The sequence below is a fragment of the Stegodyphus dumicola genome, chromosome 1 (genome assembly GCF_044657685.1).
Source record: "Stegodyphus dumicola isolate Sdum_Otavi_A_Nest chromosome 1, ASM4465768v1".
Lineage (NCBI taxonomy): Eukaryota > Metazoa > Arthropoda > Arachnida > Araneae > Eresidae > Stegodyphus > Stegodyphus dumicola.
In genome coordinates, this window is record NC_140768.1 from 21,272,246 (window position 1) to 21,296,433 (window position 24,188).

The following is a 24,188-nucleotide window of genomic DNA, read 5'->3' on the forward strand; positions in this document are numbered from 1 at the left end:
TTATCTGGATATTCTGAAGAAAAATCTACGAGACAGTTCCAGAAATTTAAACCTTTCTAATACCTTTATTTTCCAACAAGACAACGACCCGAAACATACAGCTAAAACTGTGAAGGAATATCTCCTCTATCACACTCCAAGACAGTTGCGTACTCCTCCACAGTCACCAGACCTCAATCCAATCGAACATTTGTGGGCAAAATTGGAGAAACGAATTCGAAAACACAATATTACGTCGCGAAATGAGCTAATTAGTAAATTACAGGAAGAATGGGCGAAATTTACGTCGGATGACACTGAAAAACTAGTTCAATCAATGGCCAGACATCTTCAAGCTGTTTTGAAGAATAAAGGATATCTATCCTACAAAGTATTGAAGTAATGTAAAAAACTTATATTTTGCTTTTTTTTTAAAGTGTACGCAGACTTATTGGAGGGAATTTCTGAGTTTTTTTGACAAAATATATTTTTGAAAAAATGTAAAAAGTATTACACTGATATTATTTCCTTTTTATTTAAGCTTACAATTTTAGCTAATAGAAGAAAAAAATGCGATGATTAAAATACATTTTTCTATGCTTTGAGTGTTTTTTTAATTTAAAATTTAGTCTGTACGCAGACTTTTGTGGCTAACTGTATATATGCTTAAGGTTCCTGCCAACGGCAGACGTAATTTGTATTCCCCCTTGCCGTGATGAATTTCGTGGGTTTGTTCTGATATTAGACAAGCGACATACATCACAACGACATAACACTTTTATTATCGTTTTATTTTCATTATCGTAAACATTTTCAGAAAAAGAAGTTGTAAGCTTAATGAAATATGCAGATCAAACTGAAGAGCTGTTTGAAGAATAATTGTTAATTTCGGGATTTTGATGATGGATAGAGATGAGGCTTAACAGCGGCCGAACGGTAAAGTCGCTGAAAACACTAGTTGTTTGTTTCGAGGTTTGAATCCCGAGATTACGACATTTCAGCATTAATTAAAATTTTTGTTTGATATGATTCTATGCCCTAATACTTTCTTTTTTGTACTCAAGAAGAGCTTGAATTTAATATTTATTCATAATGTTATTTAAAATTAATTTTAAGATTTTTCGATTTTGTTCAGTATAGTATCAAGATATGGCATGTCAGAAAAGTACTTTGATTAAACTACATATTTAATTATTCTTTCAAAAGATGTTTGAAAGCTTCTTGTATCCCAGTGTCTGTTTTTGGATAACTGAATTGTAGCGTTTTTTTTTTTTTTTTTTTTTTTTTTTTTTCCCCACAAAGTGGATGCCAGTTGAATACAGTAAGACCCCGCTTAACGCTGTTTCGTTTAGCGCTGTTTCGGTTTAGCGCTCTTTTATTTCAACCCGGGGATTCCACGAAATCGCTCGCAGCATACGGGGATTCCCCGAAATATTATGCAGCGATAGGTTTCAAATACATATCCGAAAGAGTTTACTTGTATTTCTTGTTTGGTGCGGTATTGTACAGACATATTTTGAAGGGGTAAATGTGGAAGATGTTGAAGAAATAATTCAAGAAGCAGCGGCTAGTCTTTCTAATGATGAGCTCAAGGAATTAACTGAACAAGAAGAAAACAAAAATGTTGACAGCAGTGATTCAGAAGAAGAGCAAAAAGAACTTTCGATGGTGTTTGTAAAAAGGAGTTTGTCTACCATAACTGAAATAATGGATCAATTCATTGAAAATGATCCGAATTTTGACAGGAGGTCAAAAGTAAGGCGTGGTGTTAGAGATTCTCTATCCGTTTATGAAGAAATTTTAAGAGAACAACGCAGAAGAAAAAGGCAAACAACATTAGATGCTTTTGTCACAAAAAGGCAGAACACTGAAAACGCGGAAGGCTAACTAAATATGACTGACTTAGAATTTTATTTGTTTTTTTAAGAATATTCGTTTTTTTATTTATATTTTGTTTTTATTTTTGCAAGAAATAATAATGTGGTATTAATTTGGGCTTTAAGAAATAAATGTTTGGTTTTATTTTTATTAAAAAACATACTTTTTAAATTTAATACCTAACCAATTTCCTAGTCATCTTCCCCTAACCCCAATATTTACATGTAAAGATAGCCTCGTTTAGCGCTGTTTGGCATTACGCTCTACTTTGATGGAACGTATCCCCCGCGTTAAGCGGGGTCTTACTGTATTATTTTTGCTAGATTTTAAATTGCGTTAAGACAACATTGAATGCCCAGATAAAATATTTTATCTTTTTTATTATGTCAGCAAATGGAAACGAAAATTTCCCGATTAAATATTAAAAATAAGTTTTTTAATATTGAAAGCATGACTGAAATTTTTAGAAATAGCGCTAAGTTATAGTTTCGGAATGCACACAGCCAGGAAAATCCGTTGGCGGTAGGCAAGCGCGCTCCGATTGGCGCCAGAATCTCCTCTTTATTATGGCAACCCTTATTCAAACCGTGAGAAGCGAACGATTCAGCGCCGCTTCTCTGTTGGCAGTATGGCGGCCGTCCATGGTCGTGTTCGAAACTCTAGTGTTTAGAACTTTTCTAAGGTGCTGTGACTGACTTGACGATGAACGTGATTCCTGTCCACTGTCGTAAAAGGATCTGATATTAAGTACCGTTGAACAACAGCCAGTGGTTATATCATGGCGGATACAAGCGAGGATTCGAAACGGATTATTGAAGAAAAGGATAAGTTAATCAAACGACAATTCATCAGAATCGAAGAATTGGAAAGTGAACTGGCTATCCTGAAGCAAGAGCGCGATGCTTTACTATGTGACGTGAACAAACTTCGCTTTGAACTCGAAATGAGTGAACTGAAGCGGCTTAAAGATGTCAGGTAAGTGTGTTTTGTAAACATTCCTTCAATTGATTTTTATTTAGAACAAAAAATACTTACCGATTGTGAATCGCTTGTTGGCAGAACTTGGCTGACAACTTTATTCTTTTCGAAACTTTTAAAGATATCGAGTGAAATTAAACGGCGAAATTATTTCCGAAACATTGCATTAAAATTGTAAATAATATTAACAAATTTCAGCCAAGATCTTTATGTAAGTGCATTTAGTTGGTTGTGATTTTAGTTTCGAGTGAATTTTAGTTTTGATATCCAGATGGTTCGATATTTATCTTAAAGGGTATGTGAGTATGAATATTTTAAAGAAGTATTGCCAGATCACGTTTCATTTATTTTTCAGATATTTATTTCTGGCATTTATATTAGAAGTATGTGTCTGAATTGTTTCTAGTGATGCCATGTTTACGATTAAAATTGTGCGTGCAGCGAAATATTATAGAAGGAATTTGAAATTTTAAGAAAAATGAGGTACAAGCTGGGATTTAGGAGTTTGGATTTGAGTCACTTATGTTATGATAACTTTTCTGTGTATATTTTATATTATGTCTATACACATACAAATATTTGAGCATTTTTGCTGTGTGGACGTTTTGTATTATGTTTTAGACTCTCGTTTGAAAGAAGATAAGAGATGTTCGCGAAATAGTCGACATTTTTCATGTTATAAATAATTGATTAACATATGAAAATGTAGTTTAACTATGATATTAAAAAGAAATATTTTGAAATATTTAGCGGTGAAATTTAAAAAAAAGCACGTTTACATTTCATTCGACAAGTAGATTAGAAAAATACAGAATTCAAATACAAGTAACGCACAATACATACACATGCTTTACGCATGCGTACATCATGTTTATTTTACTTATTTAACATTTATATTTTAACTTTTATATTTTTGTGTAAAATAATTTTTTAATGTTTTTCAGTATTTTATAAACGTATAAAGTTAAACAGATAATTGCACTGTTTTAATGCAATTTGTGAACTTCTGAATGGCTAAGTATATTATTTCCCGAATTATTCATAACAAAAATCTTTTGATGCTTGAAAAATCAAAAGATTTCTTTGCTGAACGCGTTATTCCTAAACCACATTATTTACAAGTGAGTTTAAAACAAAGCCTGCGTAACATCCTCCATCATGGAATATCGACTACTGTAATTCGAATTCAGTGACTTGATTAAAATAATTTTAAGATTTCATTAAATACTTTTCCAGTTAAATGGTTTCTTTTAATTTACGTTTTGGTAACAGCCTCAGTTATAAAAATCAGTTTTGAAGGAGATTTTGACAAACGTGGCTTTGCGTTGTTGTAAAGATATTAATGGAACATAGTTTAGCATCTCAAGTAGTTTTTCGTTGAATGTCAATTAGTTAAAAAAAAATGCAAACATTATAAACATATTAAAAATATATATATTTAATCTTCTTTTCATATATAGTTTTCGTTTAACGCTTCGAAAAATTTTGCCGAATTTGAATAAATCCTTAAAATATATGTCCAACTGTAAAGCATGGTGGGTGTTATGGTATGGGGGTAGTATGACCTGGAATGGAACTGACTATTATTGAGGGAATTTTGAACGCGAGAAAATACTTCGAAGTTTACCAAAATTAGGTATTAAAGATAACTTTCTGGTTCCAACAAACAATGACCCTAAACATACAACTAGGGTTACAAAAGAATTCCTCTTGTGTAAAGTTTTTCCAAGACTGAACCCTCCACCCAAATCATCTCGACTGAGAATTTGTGGTACTACTTTTTTGGATCAAGAAGCTAGAAAACATGAATATATCCTCAGATCCCCTAACCAAAACGTTAGTAGAATCGATGTTATAGACACCAGGCACACACACGATAGACAGCAATGTTATAGACACACACGATAGACAGCGATGTTATAGACACACACGATAGACAGCGATGTTATAGACACACACGATGAACAATAATGGACTTTTTACGAAAGATCAAATTTTATTTTTAGTATTGGTTTCAATGAATTTTTAGTTATATTTTTTTTCCCTTGAATATTTGCATATCTGGATATTTGTATGTTATGGGTGGCAACAAACACTATTTTTTTTTATTTGTTATTTAAGTTAGGTGAACTAGTTATTATATAAGAATTTAATCTATTTTTTTTTCTAAACGCTATTTTTTTGTTATTATGTAAGAATACAAATTTGTATTTTTCAAATACTTTTTCCTCTACTGTATGTAGTGTAAGTTCGCAGAGCGGAATATGACGTAAATAGGGTTCAGCTGCTAAGTTGCAACAGCTTATCTTATGTTGTTTCAGATAAGCTTTGCTGTGTAAATACTGCTGGGTTAATCCCTTATTAACTATCACTGATTACGTTAGAGCTAACTATTTCGACTCCGTTAATCATTCTGAAATGTAAACGCCTGAAACTATTACTTAACGAAATCCTTTAATAAATGATTTCAACAGACACGGAAAAAAAAAAGTACTGGTAGGTGTGTGTGTTTAAACATCTGCATTAAGAAGAAAATATCCAAATAAATTATTTTTATGCTATCAAGGTTATGAGCTTAATAAAAACCTTTTAAACGGAGCAATTGGGGGGGGAGATTAATCAATGAATTTCTAAATTAGACCATCTTCAATGAGATACATTCATGGACCTTATAAGGTTCATGGATACATTCCGATGACATCAGAGATCACGTGACTTGTGTATAGCTAATGTAAACAATGTTTTTATGTTCTTTATCTTCTCTTGCGGAATTAATCTCATTCATTTTAATCAATCGTTATAAGCATAATTATAAATAATAATTTATTATAATTGTAATAATAAATAAAAAAATCTGAAACCTTTCAAATTTTACATTATGCCCAATTTTTTTAAGAGTTTTGTGTGTGTTACCTTTATTTGTTAAATATCATGTTCTTCGCATCTAAACCATAAAGTTCAATTCAACAGCAATATCTCAAAATAATTTTTAAAATGAGCATATCTTTAGAATTTCCGGCAGACAGTCTCGTGCGTTGGAGATAAATTTTTTCCCCGTACACTGCTGCCATTGTTCGCCTTGAAATAGTTGAGTTTGTTAATCAAAAATTCGTTGAAGTGTTTCAAAATACGAAATCGATAGTAAAACAAATTCCAAATTCGGGCTTCCAGATGCCCATATTCGGGTGGAGACGTTTTTACTATTCAAAATTCGATGGCTCTAGGTACCGTTGTTTTATCACAATGCGAGAAAGATACATACATTTATGCAAATTTTTCATTACTTAATTTCTTTAAATATAACACAGGGCTCTATTATTTAATGGCAACAATTTGAAAAGTGAAACGGACGTTTAAAGTTTTCGACGCAAAATGCCAAAATTAAATTAATAGACATTTTGGGCTAACGCCGTTTGGGCTAATAATATGATATTATAATTACAATTATAAATAATAATTTATTTTATGGTTATTTAGATGAAAATGCAGAGAGGCTTCATATAATGCAGCACTCCTGTAACAGGATTTCGCATCGGGGTTTTTTAGAATGTTTCGCTGTAACACGATTGGATAATGTCATTCCCAAGTACCTGCGACAGAAGTATCAGTAACACAACATTATAATATATGAAAATTAAACGTAGTTAAGATAAATCATTGTCAGGGGGAGGAAAGAAAGAAACAGCTAATTGCAGTTTTACTTAACCAAAAAATTTAGCTATATTTTTTTAAGATCATTTTATCCCCCCCCCTAAAAAAAAACACTATTCAAGGGGGAACTCAAATATTAGCTTCCCACAATGAAATGTTTAAAGATCTCTCAGCTAAAAGCAAACAGTCGAAAAGAACAGATGTTTTTGCGAAATGCGGAAGTCAAGATTCTACTGAAGAAGACTCGGAGAGTGATATTACGCCAACCGCCCTCATTTAATCTTTATTAATGATAATGAAGGAAAACATTATGCACTATTACTATCTCGTATTTTAATCACTTATTATTTATTTATTAAACACATTAACATATTTCGTATAATTACAGAACATAAACTATATAATTAAAAAAAAAAAAAAAAAAAAAAAATACGGTTTAATCCTAGTATCCGGTGCACACGGGATTTGGCTACTTTTGGCGACTTTATGATGTATATACTATGTTTTTATATATACACATTGTATATAGTGTATAGTATATGTCGCGTATGTGTATAGTATATATAGACGTTCTTTGGATCATTTTTGGTGTTGGCGATAATTTTCAAAATCGCGCCAAGGCTGCACCGTATACTAGGATTTTACCAAAAATAGTTCTCGAAATACGATTTTGGATTGTTTCACCGTAATGTGTAGTTTCACTTTTCATTCGAGTCGGTTACCATTCGGAAAAACGTAAGATGTTATTCTTTCATATTTAATCTGCCTGGTACTTAAGTACTAATCACAGCACTTTAGTAGAAATCGCCAAAGTTTCGGAGTACACCAAACTCGTGTAACCATGAGCATAACAATTATTCACGCGCAACCACGCGCGTGACAAATATTCAGTGTCCAATGTTGCCGTTTACTTATACGTTTTTTTCGTAGTATTCCAAGTTCTAGCGGCTTTTATAGAAAAATTACGACTTTTTTTTTGTCTTAAACACGATTTTAAAATTTGCGCTTGTAGGATTTCTCGTATAATAGAAGAAAGAGAAGGGGAATTTTCCCAGGAATATATTTTGCTGAATAATTGCTAAAGAAACAATGCTAAAAATTCTTTCTCAAAGCGAACGGGACGAAATTTCCACCTCAGCAGAAACAAAAGTCTGTCTGTAACTATGTTTACTGATTGTCTTTGGAATAAATATATGGTTGAAACGTACAATATGTATGCATGTAATATATAATTTTTTTTTTTTTTTTTTTTTTGCAATAACAGTGATTGTTCATTTCTTCCATAAAATGCGCCAGACTGCGCGAAGTTGGTTGCGATAATACGTAAGTACTAATTATTTAAAAGCAGTAAATGCATATATTTTCAAAATATTATTTGTTTTACTTTATAATCCGATTGATTTAAATAAAAATGCCTTTAATTCATGGTATATCTGATTAAGAACATTAAATATTTTTATAGAATTACATATTTTTTCACTTTTTAAATGTACAGAAGATATGTAATGTTGTCATATTAGTCTGAATGCATATGTTCATTTAGTATTCTAAAATTGTGTTTCCCTATTCCACCTGGGCCATGTCTGCCGATAATCTCTACTGATAAATCCTATCAAACTTTAAAAGTGCTCTTTTGGACGATCGTTAGATTCTAAACGCTTTCAGATTTATTTTTTAAATGAGAGTTCACGTAACTTCGCATGAATGCTATTATAGGAGGCCATAATACCAGCACTATAATTACCAGCACTTAAATTAATTACCAACATCTGTGCTGAATGCAATGTTATATACAGTCTGTGTTCAGTAGACGATTTTTGAGTTACAATTTAGCTCAGTACCAGTCAGCTTAAATATGCATTTTACTAAAGTTTCTTGCTGCATGTGGGTCTAAACTATCAAAACTAGAAGTAAGGGAAATTTTAGTAAGTTATGCAAAAGAAAAATTTCTCATACATTTCAAGTGAATGTTTGCTATATTGTGAGGTAATCTGTTTTTGGACAGGCATTAAAGCTTTCAAGAGGAATTTTATTGTAATTTCATCATTTTTAGCATCCTCGCCATATTTCTTTACAGTCTCTTGATCGATTTTGAGAAAAGTCGCCAGTAAGCGTAAATTGCAGATTCCAAGCAAATTTCATTTGGAGGACTGTTTTCTGATCTATTTAATTGGTGCAGTTGTCGAAATTATGTGATGAATAATATCTGAGAGCGCAAAGCAAGGTGTCCCCCCCCCCCAAAAAAAAGAAAAGAAATAATATAGTAGACTTTAATTACAAATATTTCTTGTTGCCCGGAACTGAGGCATATGTCAAGGGAAGGAGGGCGGCGAACCTTCCTCCCCGAGTTTCACCAATGTTTTTTGCCAGACGAATCTGACCCTCTAAAAAAGAATATTCCAAATCTTTCATTTAAATTCAAATCTATTAACGTTTACATCTGAAACCAAAACGAACTCAAAACAAATTCATGGAATACAGGTAATGTTGCCACACAGAAAAAGCTAATCATTACAAAGTCTAGAATTAATTTTCGTTTTCAAGAGTGATGTCATATTTCATGGAGCTCGTATTAATTTTTCCTTATACAAGGATCTGCGCAAAAAGTCTACAAAAAATCGCTTTAGCTGTAATATATATAAGCAAATATATATAACTGTGCGCTTTGGAACATTGACTTACCATCAGAAATACAACATGTGGGCAAAATTTTATGAAAATTGGCTTTGCAGAGATGGGTCGCTAACAGGTTTCAAGATTTGATTTAAACAAAACAAAAAATATTGCAGGTATTAAGGCAACAAAAATCAGCAAAATATTCATACATTTGCGGGACTAGTTTCGAAGGTTTAAATGTAGAACCAGCGTCTTCAGCTGCAACAGTGCAAACGCTGCTTTTTGCGGCGTTCGAGATGTTAAAGGCGTACGTACAAGCTAACAAAAACATATTCTTGAAAGTGTGAAAGATAATATAGTTTTGTTAATTTTTGAAACCTAACTCAGTTTTTGTTCTAGCTTCTTATTCCGTGCAATACGAATATATACGACTCGTATACAAACAGGGACATTTTCATTAATTCATTGATAATGTTACGCAGGTTTTACCTATAATCTGTGCCTCTGCGTGCACTGTAGTGAATGAAAGTGGATATTTTTCTGACTCAGTTGCAAAGGTGTAGTTCAGTTTTTTTTTTTTTAATAATAAACTGTCAACTAACGGGTAGATTTTAATTTTAAATCCCTGTATTCCTAGCCGTGTTTATGTATTTAGTCATGTTATGCCCTATTTATTTCTATTGAATGAGTCACTATATAGGTAGAACGAACACACCTTGTACCAGTCTGCATTAGCTATGCATAACAGGATAGACAAATAGCTCATAAGTTTTCATATGTTTCGGTTGATATAAACAGTTTGTCATCTGTTAAAATAACTCCAACCGACAAATTGTGGAGTCCCCCCCCCTCGTATTGAAAACAGCAGTCATCGACACAATTGGCTTTTTGCTACAATTACTCGACCTTGACCTGCAATGACACCATTAAGAGGAAATATTTTTTTTTTTTTTTTTTTTTGTTTTTGTGAGAGACACTGACGCGCCGCCGCTGTCGTCTGGGTGAACGACTGCGTTGTTACGGGAGGAAATTAATCCTAGATTAATTCCCGTTTGCAGGACACGCTCGAAATTCTCCGCAACAATGAACTTGGCTGAATTGGACCTCCGGATGCTCTGCGGAATAAAACTGTTTCATCATTATCATTTGTGCGATGTAAATGAATGGTTCTGCTGAGTTCTTTGTGTTTTTCGTTTTTGCCGAAAGTATTCGCTCGTATTTCATGTGTCATTTATAATCTTCGAATTTGTGACCTTTTTCCGTCGTCGTACCATGTATTGTAACAGTTAGAAATGTACACCTTGCCCCAGAAAAGGGGTGGAACGTTCTATATCTCTCGTTCTACTAGGCCGATTGGCGAAATTTAACTTGCATTTTTCATGTTTCGAAAGCACTACTTACGATATATATTAGATTTATATTAACATTGGTCTAGCATAGGTATTTTGACACAGAATCGGACTTTTTCTGAAATAATATATCTATTTTTTCCATAATTTTGATTCTAAAACTCACTCACATTATTCCTAAATATTAAATTTCGTAAGAAACTTACCGAGAAATTAAAAAATTTATCTTCACGCATTATTTTTCAGTTTTCGCCAAGAATAATTGCGAAATTCTTAATTTATAAGTAACCTATTTTTCTTTCTCTCTAAATGCGCACGAGAGGAAAAAAAGGTGCAGCGTTCATTTTTTCAAATAATTTTAATGACACATTAAACCACATTTGGCGTTATTATTGCTTACAACAAATCTGCCAAATTTCAAAATATATAAATTCACGTATATCTTGGGAAATTTTGAATAAAAAAAACTAATTATTTGCAGGTATGTCTAGAAAAACATTTACTTTATGACGAGAGTAAAACATTTTATAGGTTTATTCAACAATTTAAAAAAAAAATGTAAAAATTACTAAAAAATATAAATAAAGTCTTTTTTTTTTTCCGATATGTATACCTAAGAATAAGTTATGTATAGGCCTAAATAAGTCACGAATACATTTTACCTTTCAGTAAATGTTTGTTGCTTTTGTGAAAACGCCTTACGAGTGAGTAATTTAAATACATAAGATACACAGTTAAAATAAAATTGTAATGAAATGTAGTTGAACTCTAATTTAAAGATTGTGTTTCGACGTTGCAGCTTGAAACGTACGAAGCAAACCAAAAACTAACCTGCATTAAAATTTCTTTTAGAAGTCGTAATTTTACTGCGAATGTGTCTTAAACTATGAAGGATCTGGATAACTGATAAATAGTAACAAACTTAGCCACTTATAATCTATATCATATTTAAAATTCAATTAAAAGTATTTTTTGATTTAACGATAACTTTTTATCTAATGATAATTTTTCAATATTTTTGGATTTTATGCTCATAAATCATATACTTAGCATTACAGGAGGACGTTAATTAAAAATGCAAACGTTGTCTAATCTGTGATAGATTCATGATCTAATCCGCGATTTAACCAGTTTAGAAACACAGACAAAATATGAATGGTGTTTGAAAATAAACATGGTGTGTTAGCACAGCGTTCATTGTCTCAAGGCCAAGGTTTTTTATTTATCTGGTTTAAGAACTTGTTCTCATGGCGCATCCTCTGGTACTTGTATGGTAAGTTTAACAACATGGGAACTTTGTTCAAAGCATATATGTGAATGAAACTGTAGTAAATTCTAACAAATGGAAAAAAGAAAAAAAGTCTGGAAGGTTTCAGATTTTGTATGTTACCTTTATTTATTAAATGTCATGTTCTTTGCACTTAACCCCTTCGAGCCGGGTAGCGAAAACGCGCGCTTATCGCGGAGGACGGCAGTGTCTTCCGCGAGCGTCTCTCCAGGGCCGGGGGCTTTTTTGCTACTAAACCTAAATCCATGAAATTTCCGAAGTATCAACGCATTGTTTAATAATGCTCTATAGAGTATTTAAACGGCTTATGCTTTATAGATATTTTTATATATATACTTTAATTACCTTATTTCTTGTTTAAATGCATATTTTACACATTTTATTTTAATTACTCACCATTTTATGACTTTTAACATTATAATCTGAAAACTAAATATATTACTTAAAATTCTCTTTTCGTATGAAAAATTTTAAAACAGGGATCTACACACAGTCCTACGTTACATTCCTTGAACTCGTAATAACTCATTTGCCGTTTTGGAGGATTTTTCCGGGAATGTGAACAAACGAAGCATCGTCGTCTCATTTTCTTATCAGTCTCTTCTGAACAAAGTTTTGGAAAATGTCTTTCAGTTAAGCTTTCAGAATCAATATCAGAATTTCAGAATCAATATCTGAAATATTTTGCATCATTTCTGCTATTTCATGCTCTGTTAAACATTTTCGACGCTTCGACATTGAAACGGTAAAAACAGAAAGAATTCACGTCTAACAAGATCTAATTATTTTCTGAAAACTGAACTGTAAACGGAAATACTCAACGCTTTGGCGCATATAAAACTTCTACTTACAATAAACAACTACCACGTGCGAATAAAGTGCGATTTAAAGAGACGTCATAAATCACGCCATTCGGAAACATTTAGTTCCCCATTTAGTCCAACATTTAGTTAGTTAGTTTATATAATCAAAAACACGTGTATGTGAGTCATGCTTCTCTCATTTCAAGTAGAAGGTCTAATGCACATGTATCTGAAACCATATGGACATACAGTGCCATCTTGTGGCAGAAATTATAGTTTGAAAAACGTTCCAAGGTACTGGCACAAATACGTGACAGTCGGTAGAGAATGCAACAACGCTCTGGCACGCCTTCGTGTCGGCCGGTAGATAAGTGTGGTCGTTGCTGGCATACGTGACAGACGGCGCGAAGGGGTTAAACCATAAAATTCAGTTCAAGAGGAATATAGGAAAATAATTTTAAATTGAGCATATCTTTAGAATTTCCGATACACAGTTCGCGCGCTGGAGACAAAAAAGGTGTTTTTTTTTTTTTTTTTTTTTTCCATACAGTGTTGCCACTGCTTGCTTTGAAATCTTCGAGTTTGTTAATCAAAAATTCGGTGAAGTGTTACAAAATATGAAATTGATAATAAAACAAATTTCAAATTCGGGTTTCCACATGCCCGTATTTTATGGAAGTTTACGTTATTCAAATTTTGTGGTTCTAGGTACCATCGTTTTATCACAATGCGAGAAACATATATGCATTCATGCAGATTCTTCACTATTTAATTTCTTTAAATATAATACAGGGCAGCAATTTGAAAACTGAAACAACGCTTATCGTGAATCGACGCAAAATGCCAAAATGAAATGTATAGTCCTTCTGGGCAAATTGCCTCTTTAGACCAAAAATTACTTTCGTGCAATAGTCTAAAATTCCAGGTGGTGAATTTGCACATGTATACGTGCTGAGAACCCAGACTCCATTTTGATTTGCAGATTTGCAGAAATAATATTATTACTGTAATTGTATGAAAACTGATTTACTCAGCACTTCATAATATAATCGTTATTTTCCTTAATGTATTTCTTCAGAAAAGAGACAGCGTTAAAATCGTCTCTGTTGTGTTACTTATCTGTTCTTGGATTGGCTTAGATCAGAGGCAAGCTACGATTTTTGGCATTTGAAAGAAACTTGCTTTAGAACACTGTGTTCTGAAATTGATAAAAAAAATATCGTTATCCTGACAGTACAAGGTGTCTGAAATGGAACTATCACGCAACCAGATTAGAACTAGGATTTACTTCCAGTTCTGTTGCAAAATGTCAGCAACAGAATGTCACCAAATCATGTGTACAGCTTTAGGTACAAATGTTGTATGATATGACCCTGTGAAGGTTTGGTGCCGAAAGTTCAAAAATGAGGACTATGGCATTTAAGAAGCAGAGTAATCTGCTTTCTGCCCGGCCTACTGGTGTTCATGAGGCCACCTGCGAAAATTTGTGGAAGAAGATCAGTATGCAAGAGAGCTTGCTAAGGAATTGGACGTTAGTGTCATATCCATTAGTCGCGCTATTGACATACAGTCGCTGAGTGCCACATGAGCTGACTCAAGCAGATAAGGACAGACGTGTTCGGGTCTGCTCTAATCTGCCCGAATATCAAAGCAAGGACAAAATTCTGGACAGGATCGTCACTTGTGATGAGAAGTGGATTTACTTCAACAACACTGGCTAAAAACGGCGTTGGTCTGCGCCCTATGAGCCCGTCAGCAGCGTCGCAAACCATCAAAACCAATTTCACTAACAAAAAGATCATGCTTTGTATCTAGTGGGATTGCTGTCGTATTATCCTCAAAAAGCGTCTGGAAAAAGGTAAAACCCTCGACAGTAAAGTGTACAGGGAGTAGTCCTTGTAGACGCTGCTAGCAAGTTACAAAGTCAAACTGAGTTTCGGCGCAAAAAACTAATGTTCCATCAAGATATTCTATTGTATTCCATCAAGATTATTCTATTGTGGTTCATGCGCTATCGAGGACGTAGATTTAATTCAATCCAATAAGTTTAAATGAAATGCAAGAAAAAAAATGCGTGTAATTTAATATTCCCTACAAGGAAGTTGTGGTGTACACAACAAATTTTTTTAAGAAAGGTTTTGATAGTAGAAAAGGTTTAAGTTCAGCGATCGTGAAAGCTTGAAACAAATTGGCATCCGATTCAGTGGATGATAGCTTCGTCTCAGTCACGAGTATTCCGATAGATTTGTCGTTTAAAGGAGAATATCTATATTCTTATTTTATCGAAAGATGTATATGTGTATTAAGCTTTAAAAGTGTGTGGGAGAGGGTTAACGTCATATGTAAAATATTTCAGTTAGACTGACTTTTATACCATGTCTATATATGTAATAGTCTTGAGCATCTTAGTGCGTCTTATTCCATCATAATACATTAATTTCTGCGCAGAAAGCTGTAAGAGAAAGTGAATCACGAACCTGCCATTATATTTTACCAAAGAATCGTGGAATTTACGTGCCTAACCTTTTGTATCCGATCTTAGAACATAATATTCTGTTAAAAAAAGAAAACTTTCATTTCTGACTTTAACTCCGAACTTTCATATCTTTATAAAAGATAGAAATTACGAAGCGAGGAGAACTGAAGTAAAGAAGAAAAGAACACAGCTAGGTTTGATGGTTAGTTGCGCAAGGAAGAGTGCCTATCGTCTGCGAAAGGAGAGGGAAAACGGCCTTTTTTTTTTTTCTTTTCTGTCTCGAAAGAATGAAAGCTAAAGGTGCTCGTCTATGTCGAGCGGTTCTTTAGAGGATTCTTTTCACATTTTCTTTTCCCGGTTGAGACGACCCCTCTTTGTCAGGCCCTGCGAGAGGGACGGGTCACAGGAGGTCAAGGGTGAATATTTTTCTCAGGGTGGGATTGGTATAGTCTTCATTCCAGACATCTATGAAATAGGATTTGTCTAATAAACTCTGTTCTCGGGTGGACCTTTTTTCTCGTCGGTTTGTTTCCACATAAATTGCAAGATGTCTGGTATTGACCTGATTGGTTCAAGGGCGGCATGTGTGTGTGTTTGCGCGCGCTGATTGTCCACACCCTTTTATATATAGTAAGTAGTTAACATGTAAATTTGAGGAGACATAGTAACTAATAGTGCTTTATTCAAATGGAATGGCAGTAGTACACGAATAAAAAGCTTCCACATATGAAGTAATTTTTAAAGTTCCCGGGGAGGGGGGAAAAACACCTTAATCCTTGTACAGATTTTTCCCGGTTTGATTTGGTGTTGGCTTAAATGATTATGGCAAAGCACACTAGGGCTGTCTGCCTGAGGTAAGGGATGCCTTCGTGGAGGACTTTCTAAGAGGAATTGGCTCGTATACACGTTACACGTGAGAAGAACCACTAAAACGTCCCTAGCAGCCAGCTCCTTCGCCTGGAATAGAAACCCAGGTCAGAACTACCAGTGTTTACTACTCGGCCTCTGGTGGGCGCATATGAAATTTTCCACGGTACTTTTCCGTTTTGCCGGGGCAAACGGTAAAGTCGCCAACAATGGTACAACTGATGCCAAACGGAATATCCTCGCTGGTAACCTTGTACACCTCATTTTCAAATTAAGTCAAGTCATTTCTTATCAGATTGATTGTTTCTTGCAATACTGGCATACAATTACATAGAATTTTTACAAGATAGTTCAATTTTATGCCCTGAAACCATTCGCGCAATTAGAATGCAATCACACCGCTCACCCGAAGGCGAAAATATGGAAAAGGCAAAATCAAGGGTCAACTTCATCAATTTTAATGAGAATTCGCCAGCGAAGTAAAGCACTGCGGTTTTATATAATTTCTGAGTAAGCTATTCGTACGAATTGAAATAATTCTTGCATTTAAACTTGTATTCCAAATTAAGATTTAATTTGAAATGAATGTAGATAATTTCTGAGAGAATTAGATTTTTGTAGCGTTGTTTACGTGAGATGTGATCACTTGGGGTCACTCGATATGAACTGGCGAATCAGGATGTTGAACAATTTTTCACAAAATTTATTGTCTTTATTTATTGGCGTTTTACACATTTTAAAACCATATTAAAATTTTTATGCCTTCAAAATAAAAAATTCTTAGAATTAACATTTGTTAACATCGTTTCTGTGTATACTGTATATTGTCGTCAACAAACTCTGCTTAGCGAGATTTGCGCCGGCGCAAAAATAACACTACTGAGTGTCCAAAAGAAAGTACTTAATTTATTTCCTTTCTTTCTTCAGACTTCTCAGCCGATTCTTTCTATTTGAAACCTGTTTTACTACTCTTAAAATGATTTAAATATGGACTTGTGGGTTTTGGAAAACCTAGTTGCGGCTTTTTGATTTTCGTGAATTCCAGCTAGCGACGTTTAATGATTTAAAGTTTGACCATCCCTGGCTTGGTTTGGTTTATTTGATAACGGCAAAACACATGAGAGCTATCTGCCTTCATGGAGAACTTTCTAAGGGAAACTGGCTCGTACACGTTACACATGGGGAAAACCACGGAAACGCCCATCCAGCAGCCCCGTTCGTAGGGATTCCTATCCCGGATCAAACTATCAGTGTTCAGCGATTCTACCGCTCGGCCGCTGGTGGGCTTTATTTACCACCCTGACTATGCTGTTTGCTATGCGGTTAAACGCTTGGTTTTTTTATATCATTTGTTTGTATATTGAACTTAAGTATTTCTTTACTAGTTACAGGTTTAGATTTAATTTATCAGATTACCAAAATCTTGAGAGCTATCTGCCTAAGGGGAGGGATGCCTTCGTGGAGGACTTTCTGAGAGAAACTGGCTCGTATACATGTTACATATGGGGAAAACGACGAAAACGCCCATGCAGCCAGCCCGTTCGCGGGATTCGAACCTCGGACCGAACTACCAGCGTTCAGCGACTTTACCGGTCGGCCGCTTGCGGGTGATTAGTTACTGTTTCTGAATTTGATGCTCACAATAATTTTTCAAGTGACTTGTTACCGGAATCCGTGATTCCACTTCTATAGAGAAATCATAAAAGGTAGACTTCCTGACTGTGATGATGATTGTCACGCGACACTTTTCGTTAAAAATAAGCGAAAGAAAAAGTTTTTTATAATTAATTTTGTGTTTCTTTGCGACACCAGCAAAATTCTGACTGATAAAATATATACAAGTATATGTCTCTAAATAGCAAAGCCAACGGAATGCTGAGGTTTAAGTTGCTTAAACCTCGTCATCTGCCGAGGAAGCATATCGTTATCGATTATTTCGCCAATGAATGCTCGTTATCTTATCACGGGATGACCTGTCTCGGATTTTGAGTAGCATTCCGATATCGCCATTTATGCCAATTGGAATTTTCCTTCTCAACAAGAAAGCAGAAGCCGTGGTCAGTTTTTAGTTTGTGCACGTGTTAGCTATACATACGCGATTTAGAAACCTGATTGCAGATTAGATTAAGGAATTTAGAGTTTTTCAGAAGGAATATATGAACTAAATTTTTAAAAAAGCTACTGTTATTTGAAATAAAAGTTAAAAAAAAAAAAAAAAAAAAAAAAGTCACATTTTTACTACAGAAAATGCATTTTTATAGGATTATGAAAGAGCTTAAAACGGGGAAACTCGGCTGTGCTGGGAAAGAATAAATCTCAGCACTAGGATTTCGATTAAAAATGTTGGTTACGCTAGGTTATATGAGTATAAAGAACATGAGAGCTGAAATATTTTCATAGCTAAAATACACTCGTGTGAGGAATTAAGAGAATTTGCAAATTATGTCTATTTTTATAGAAGTATTGAGCCAAAAGTACTAATTATGCAGCCAAACAATTATGCAAATTATGCAGCCAAACAATTATGCAAATTATGCAGCCAAACAATTATGCAAATATTCAGAGTCGAATACGTAAGCATACACGTGCGTGTCTGTGAAGCTGTGGTTTTGGAGGGCCTACAAACGCGCAAAAGGTTTTCGGCGCTTTGCCGTAGCCATACTCCTTCACAACATTCGCCATGTTTCTCGTGTAATAGTTGGGTAAATTTTACAAGGTGTCTGCGTTTTGTAACAATAGTTTCATGTTGAGAAGACCCGAACAAGTTCAACCAAGATCCACAACGACGAATGACTATCGTTATTTGGCACTTTCAGCGTGGCGACATACGGCTGCTACAGCTTCACAGCTTGCACGTGAGTTGTATGCTGCCACTGGAACCCGAGTTTCATGTTCTACAGTTGCCTGAAGCATTCGTGAGATAGGGCTTGTATGCCAAAAGATTCGCTGTTTGCATTCCGCTTATTGTAGCACGCAAAAGACCGCGTTTACGATGGTGAAGCAATATGGGCCTTGGACGTAACACAGTGATTTTTACAGATGGGCGAGATTCAGCCTGGGCACTGGATCTCGGCGTAAAGTCTGGAGGGAGCCTGGATCACGATTCCATCCCTTCCTCATCAAAGGAAAGGATCATTATGGTGATGGGAGTGTAATGGTTTGTGCAGGTGTTATGTTGGACCGCCTCGCATCCCTGCGTATGTTTGGCAAAGGCTTAATGATCGACAACTCGTTCACGTAAGACTGAGCTGGTCGACGATTACTTGAAAAAATTAGAATATTCGCCTCATGGATTGGGCCTGCTAGATCTCCTGATGGTAACCCTAGAGAGCTTGTCTACGCTGTTCTTGCAAGGCAATTTCATCTCGCCATTCTCCTTCTAGAACCATCCCGGAGTTTGTGGAAATATGTTTTGTCACAGCTAGATCTCCTTACCGTAATCCTATAAAACATGTCTGCGCAGCTCTTAGAAGGCAATGTCTTCCTACCGTCCTCCTCCGAGAACCATCCCGTAGTTTGTAGAAATATGTTTTATTTATTTGTTGCTTTTTTACAGACGAGTCAAAAATCAGTCTGGACACAGATTCCCGGCGTATCCGTATCTGGAGAAGAGCCTAGAATCCGGGCCTCGTCTGAGAAAACGATCATTACGATGGTGGAGGTGTAATGGTTTGACCATTACGATGGTGGAGGTGTAATGGTTTAACAGTACATGTTGCACGGCCGCGCACCCGTGAATGTGTTTGACAAAAGCTTTCTGACTGCTATGAGGTACAGAGAGGAAACCGTACAGTTCTCTGTGTGACTTTTCAGGGTCACAGTTGGTCATGGGTTCCTATTTAATGGACGACAGCGCTCGGCCTCATAGGTCTCAGCTGATCGCCGATTCCTGGAAAGTAAGGATATTCGGCGCATAGATTGGACAGCCAGATTTCATGACCATATCTATGTAGAGCCCGTCCGGGACGTTATTAAGACGGCAACTTCATCTCGCCATCCCTTTCCGAGAACAACCTCGAAGTTAAAATCTGCCTTGCTGCAGGAGTGGGATCAACTGTCACAGGGACTTCGCCAATTTGTCCTGTTCGTGACGCTGCGCGAATCTGGCGGCTGTGAGAGGAAATCGTACCCCATATTAGACTCAATTTCAGTTGGATATCACAACGTGGATTTTGGACACCCCTACTCTGTGAACTTACCGGTAAGCATTTTTCACAAGTGCACATCAGCGTAGCCACTGAGGGAGGGGTTTCGAAAATGGACCAATGAGCTGCTATTGCTCTTGTGACGTTAAATTCTTCGTGCATGTGAGCGTATGTTGTTTACGTTTTTTTAATTTGCATTTGTTTCGCAGTTATAAATATACGGCGTAATAGTAGAAAATCTCGTAGTGCTTTCGCTTTGTGAGTTTCATTACTCACTGACATTTCACTTTCGCGATTTTTATCACCCATTAATATTAGGATTGATGTTCACGGCATATTATGTGGATTAAGAGAATTCAAGTTTATAAATTTTTTTTAATTGAGCTGAGAATGACTGAAAATGTTACAATGAATCTAGTGTTTTCTTATTTCAGTGCTTGCATTCTTTTGATTTTTAACGTGCAAGATTCAGAATATATATATAATCTGATTATATATCCATTGTTAACATTAAAAATTATATGTGAATAAACTGAATATACTCGTTGTGAATACGATAAATTCACTCTGTTTGATGAGTATTTCTTGTGTAGACAGTACATTTAAGAGTGAGCATTTATTAAATGTGAAATTTAAGACACTAAATATATATGAATAAAATTCACTTTGAATAAAATTCTGCATTATGGAACATCTTTTTCATATAGACTGCAATAAAAAGTGCTGACTTCTATTTACATATATAATTGGTGTAAATATTTTTCTCATACGCATAGTTTTATGTTAACCATTTGGGCTCAGATGTTTATCACGTATTTCTTTCTTCATCTTATTTACCACTTATTAAGTAATATTTTACATCGATATTTTTGCAAAGTATCCAACATGCGTTTGTATTTATTTCAACCAGGTAGTGAAATCTTCATAATTGCTTATATTTGATCTAACTTCGCAATGAAAAGTTTCAGAAGCAATCCACGATGCTTTAATCATTTTGTACAGAAAATTGTGGGGCAGAATATTTTCAACCATCTTGCTTAAATCTTAAAACACGCGAAAGGTCATGTGACATGAGAGAAATATTACTGGATGCTCATTGGTCCATCCTAGAAACCACTCCCTCGGTAGCTACACAGATGTGCACTTGTGAAATATGCTACCGGTAATCATGAGTACGTAAAATGACTTTTGAATGATACCAATCTTTTCTGTGTTTCAAGTGTATGTTCAAATCAAATTTCATTAAAATCTGACCATTAGTTTTTCAGAAATTCGACATAATGTACAAATTCTTCTAAATCCGCACACGAGTGTATGTTTGGAAAGGCATTAGAATGTAAAACGCTACATAGATCGGACATTTAGCATTACCTCGGCGTAAAGATACCAATACTTTTATAATGGTTAGCTAGTGCTTACCAAAGCCATCCTTCAAATGTTGTGCCCGCATAAAGGTGCTGGAGCACCGTTATTTAATTAGTTTTAGTTTGTTGCTGTAAATAATTAATTAATAAAAAAATTAAAAACCTGCCGATGCCATGTTCTAACATTGCCGAAACTTTAATGAAGGTTGCTTTTTTACTTCCTTGTACGAAGTGAAAAGGAAGTATTGTAATCGCGAAAAGTTTCAGGCAGCATATTTCCACGAAAATATCCATTTTAACCGCTTTCGAATGCAATTTAACGATGTATTCACGTGATATGTGTACGTAAGGACAGAATAAAAGACTCTTTTCCTCCAAAAAAACTAAAAAACTGCTTTAAAATGAATTCTTAAGAGAATTTTTCATGGCGTCTGTACGAACGTATGTACGTACGTACGTACGTATCTCGCATAACTCAAAAACGAGTAGCCTCAGAACGTTGAAATTTTGTATATACGACTACTATAACATGTAGATGTGCACCTCGTATTTTGGTTTCAATCGGCCGCGCCAAACGTATATAAATATATCCACTCTGTTACCCGGCTCAGTGATCTCAGTTTCTTTACTCGTATTATGTTTGCAAATTGTACATTTTTTGCCCTACTAAGTACTGATAACTCACTGCAACCATCACTAATGTATATCGATATCTATTATCGTTTAATTTTTCTTGTATTGCAAATAATTGAATTTCGTGTTTTGTATAGAATTCAGTAATAAATTCTCTTTAAAATGATATATACAAGTTTGTATTTTGTGAAACGTAACGTTTTCTATAAGCATACAAAGTTCAAAAACATAAAAATTTCCAAAAGTGTCCACAATTTTGGCCACCACTGTATATCCACTCTGATACCCCGCTCAGTGATCTCAGTTTCTTTACTCTTATATGTTTGTAAATTGTACATTTTTTTCTTTAAAAATGATTGAATTATGTTGTTCTTATCTTCCGGTTGAGGTTTTTATGCCTTTAGTAAATATGTATGCAATAATTTTAGAATTATCAACAATTTTGAAGTTGTTTAAGTGCCGCTAAGCCTAATAATGTTTCTGATGGCGGCCATTGCTTGTTTACATTTGAAACAGCAGGATAGTGGATTTGTTGCCAATCTAGAGAAACGTAGCTTCGCAACAACAAAGATAACGCCTTCATTTATTATTGCGAATTAAATCATGCTTAATCCTTTCTGGAATTTTTTCGAGGAAATAAGTGTTTAAGATTTACTTCGTAATTTTTAATACAGATATTTTGAGTTTTTATGCATTTTTGAATTGTCGCGAAGTGAGAACTGATTTAATTGAATGAGAAATACTGAATCGTCTGTGAAAAACTGTTTATCTTTTGTTTTGCTTGCTTAATTTCTTTTATACATCGTTCTAGCTTTATTATAGTATTTGAATAGAACATGTGGCAACGATTAGATAATTCCTTAAATGATATAAATTTTGTGCATTCTGAGTTATAATGTGAACGAAATATAATACTGTTAAGTGAACCTAGGGCCAGAGTGTCACTTAGTAAACAAATAGAGTGAATTTTAAAGAATGCATTTATTCTATTGTGGTTTATGCGCTGTCGGTGAAGTAGGTTTAATTCAATCCAATAAGTTTAATCGAAATGCAAGAAAAAATGCGTATAATTTAATATTTCGTACAAGGAAGTCATGTGGTGTACACATCAGATTTTTTCAAGAAAAGAACTGACCATCATAAAGATGCTGGCACCCATTATTCCGAAACAATGATATAAATGTACCGCCTTGGTGGACATTGAGCCGAACTACAATAGAGTGCCAGCACAAATGACGGAGAGGCGTTAAGCCGTGGTACTATTGTTTTCATCGAAAAGTTATTTATCCTGTGTCTGAAGTTGGAGAAGGATGCACGGAGCTCGGTATGCTATTGTTGCAGTGATTTCTTCCTTCCGGTAGGCATGTTTCGAGCCTTCATATAAGACCTTTGAGGAAGAATTCTGTAGGATAAAAGTTGGGTTTCTTAGAAAGGGTCTATTTCGAACAGCTGGCCGCTCTGAAAATTTTCTAACAGGTGAAAGGTATGTCAAAAGAAATTTTTGGTGGAAGTACTACTGAGCGGAAAACAGAAGAGCAATGTGAAAATGATAGAAGGATGCTCCACTAGGTTAATGATGCGGTTTGGTATTATATTATGAGGTAATAAATATTCCGCAGTATGCTGTGATATAATAACTCAAATTTCTGCTCAAGATTTTTCTAATTTTGGGTCGAGTTTTCTGAAATTTAGCGGATTTCATGCTTTTTCCCCCCAGTTTTAATTAGTTGGATTATATATCATATTTAAATAAGTTTAATATTTACTATTATTAATAATATAGAAACCGGTAGAATAATATAATTTACGTAAAAAATATTAGAATTTATGTAAAAAATGTATTATTTATTATTTTATGTGTTCCTCCGCCTTAAGGCATTACACGCAAGGGAGGAATGCCTTCGTGGAGAACTTCCTAAGGAAAACTGGCTGGTATTAACACGGTACACATGGAGAAAACCACGAAAGTGCCCATGCAGCCGGCCCGTTCGCAGAATTCGAAACTCGACCGAACTACCAGTGTTTAGGGACTTTATCGCTCGGTGGCTGTCGGCCTAAAAAATGTATTGCAAAGTATTTTTGCTTTAAATCCAAACCAGAACATTGAACCTTGAGTCACAGAATTTTGGGTTCCTGAATAAATTCTATATATATCCCCCCC

General features: G+C 34.8%; 1 long non-coding RNA gene across 1 annotated transcript in view; it reads left to right on the plus strand.

The window, feature by feature from the left end:
- The first annotated feature begins 2,468 nt into the window (after positions 1–2,468).
- Positions 2,469–24,188, plus strand: part of LOC146999055 (uncharacterized) — a 282,879-nt gene continuing 261,159 nt past the window's right edge. Inside the window, exon 1 of the long non-coding RNA XR_015040315.1 lies at positions 2,469–2,832. This is a non-coding gene — a long non-coding RNA (uncharacterized LOC146999055). The remainder of the gene's footprint in view (positions 2,833–24,188) is intronic.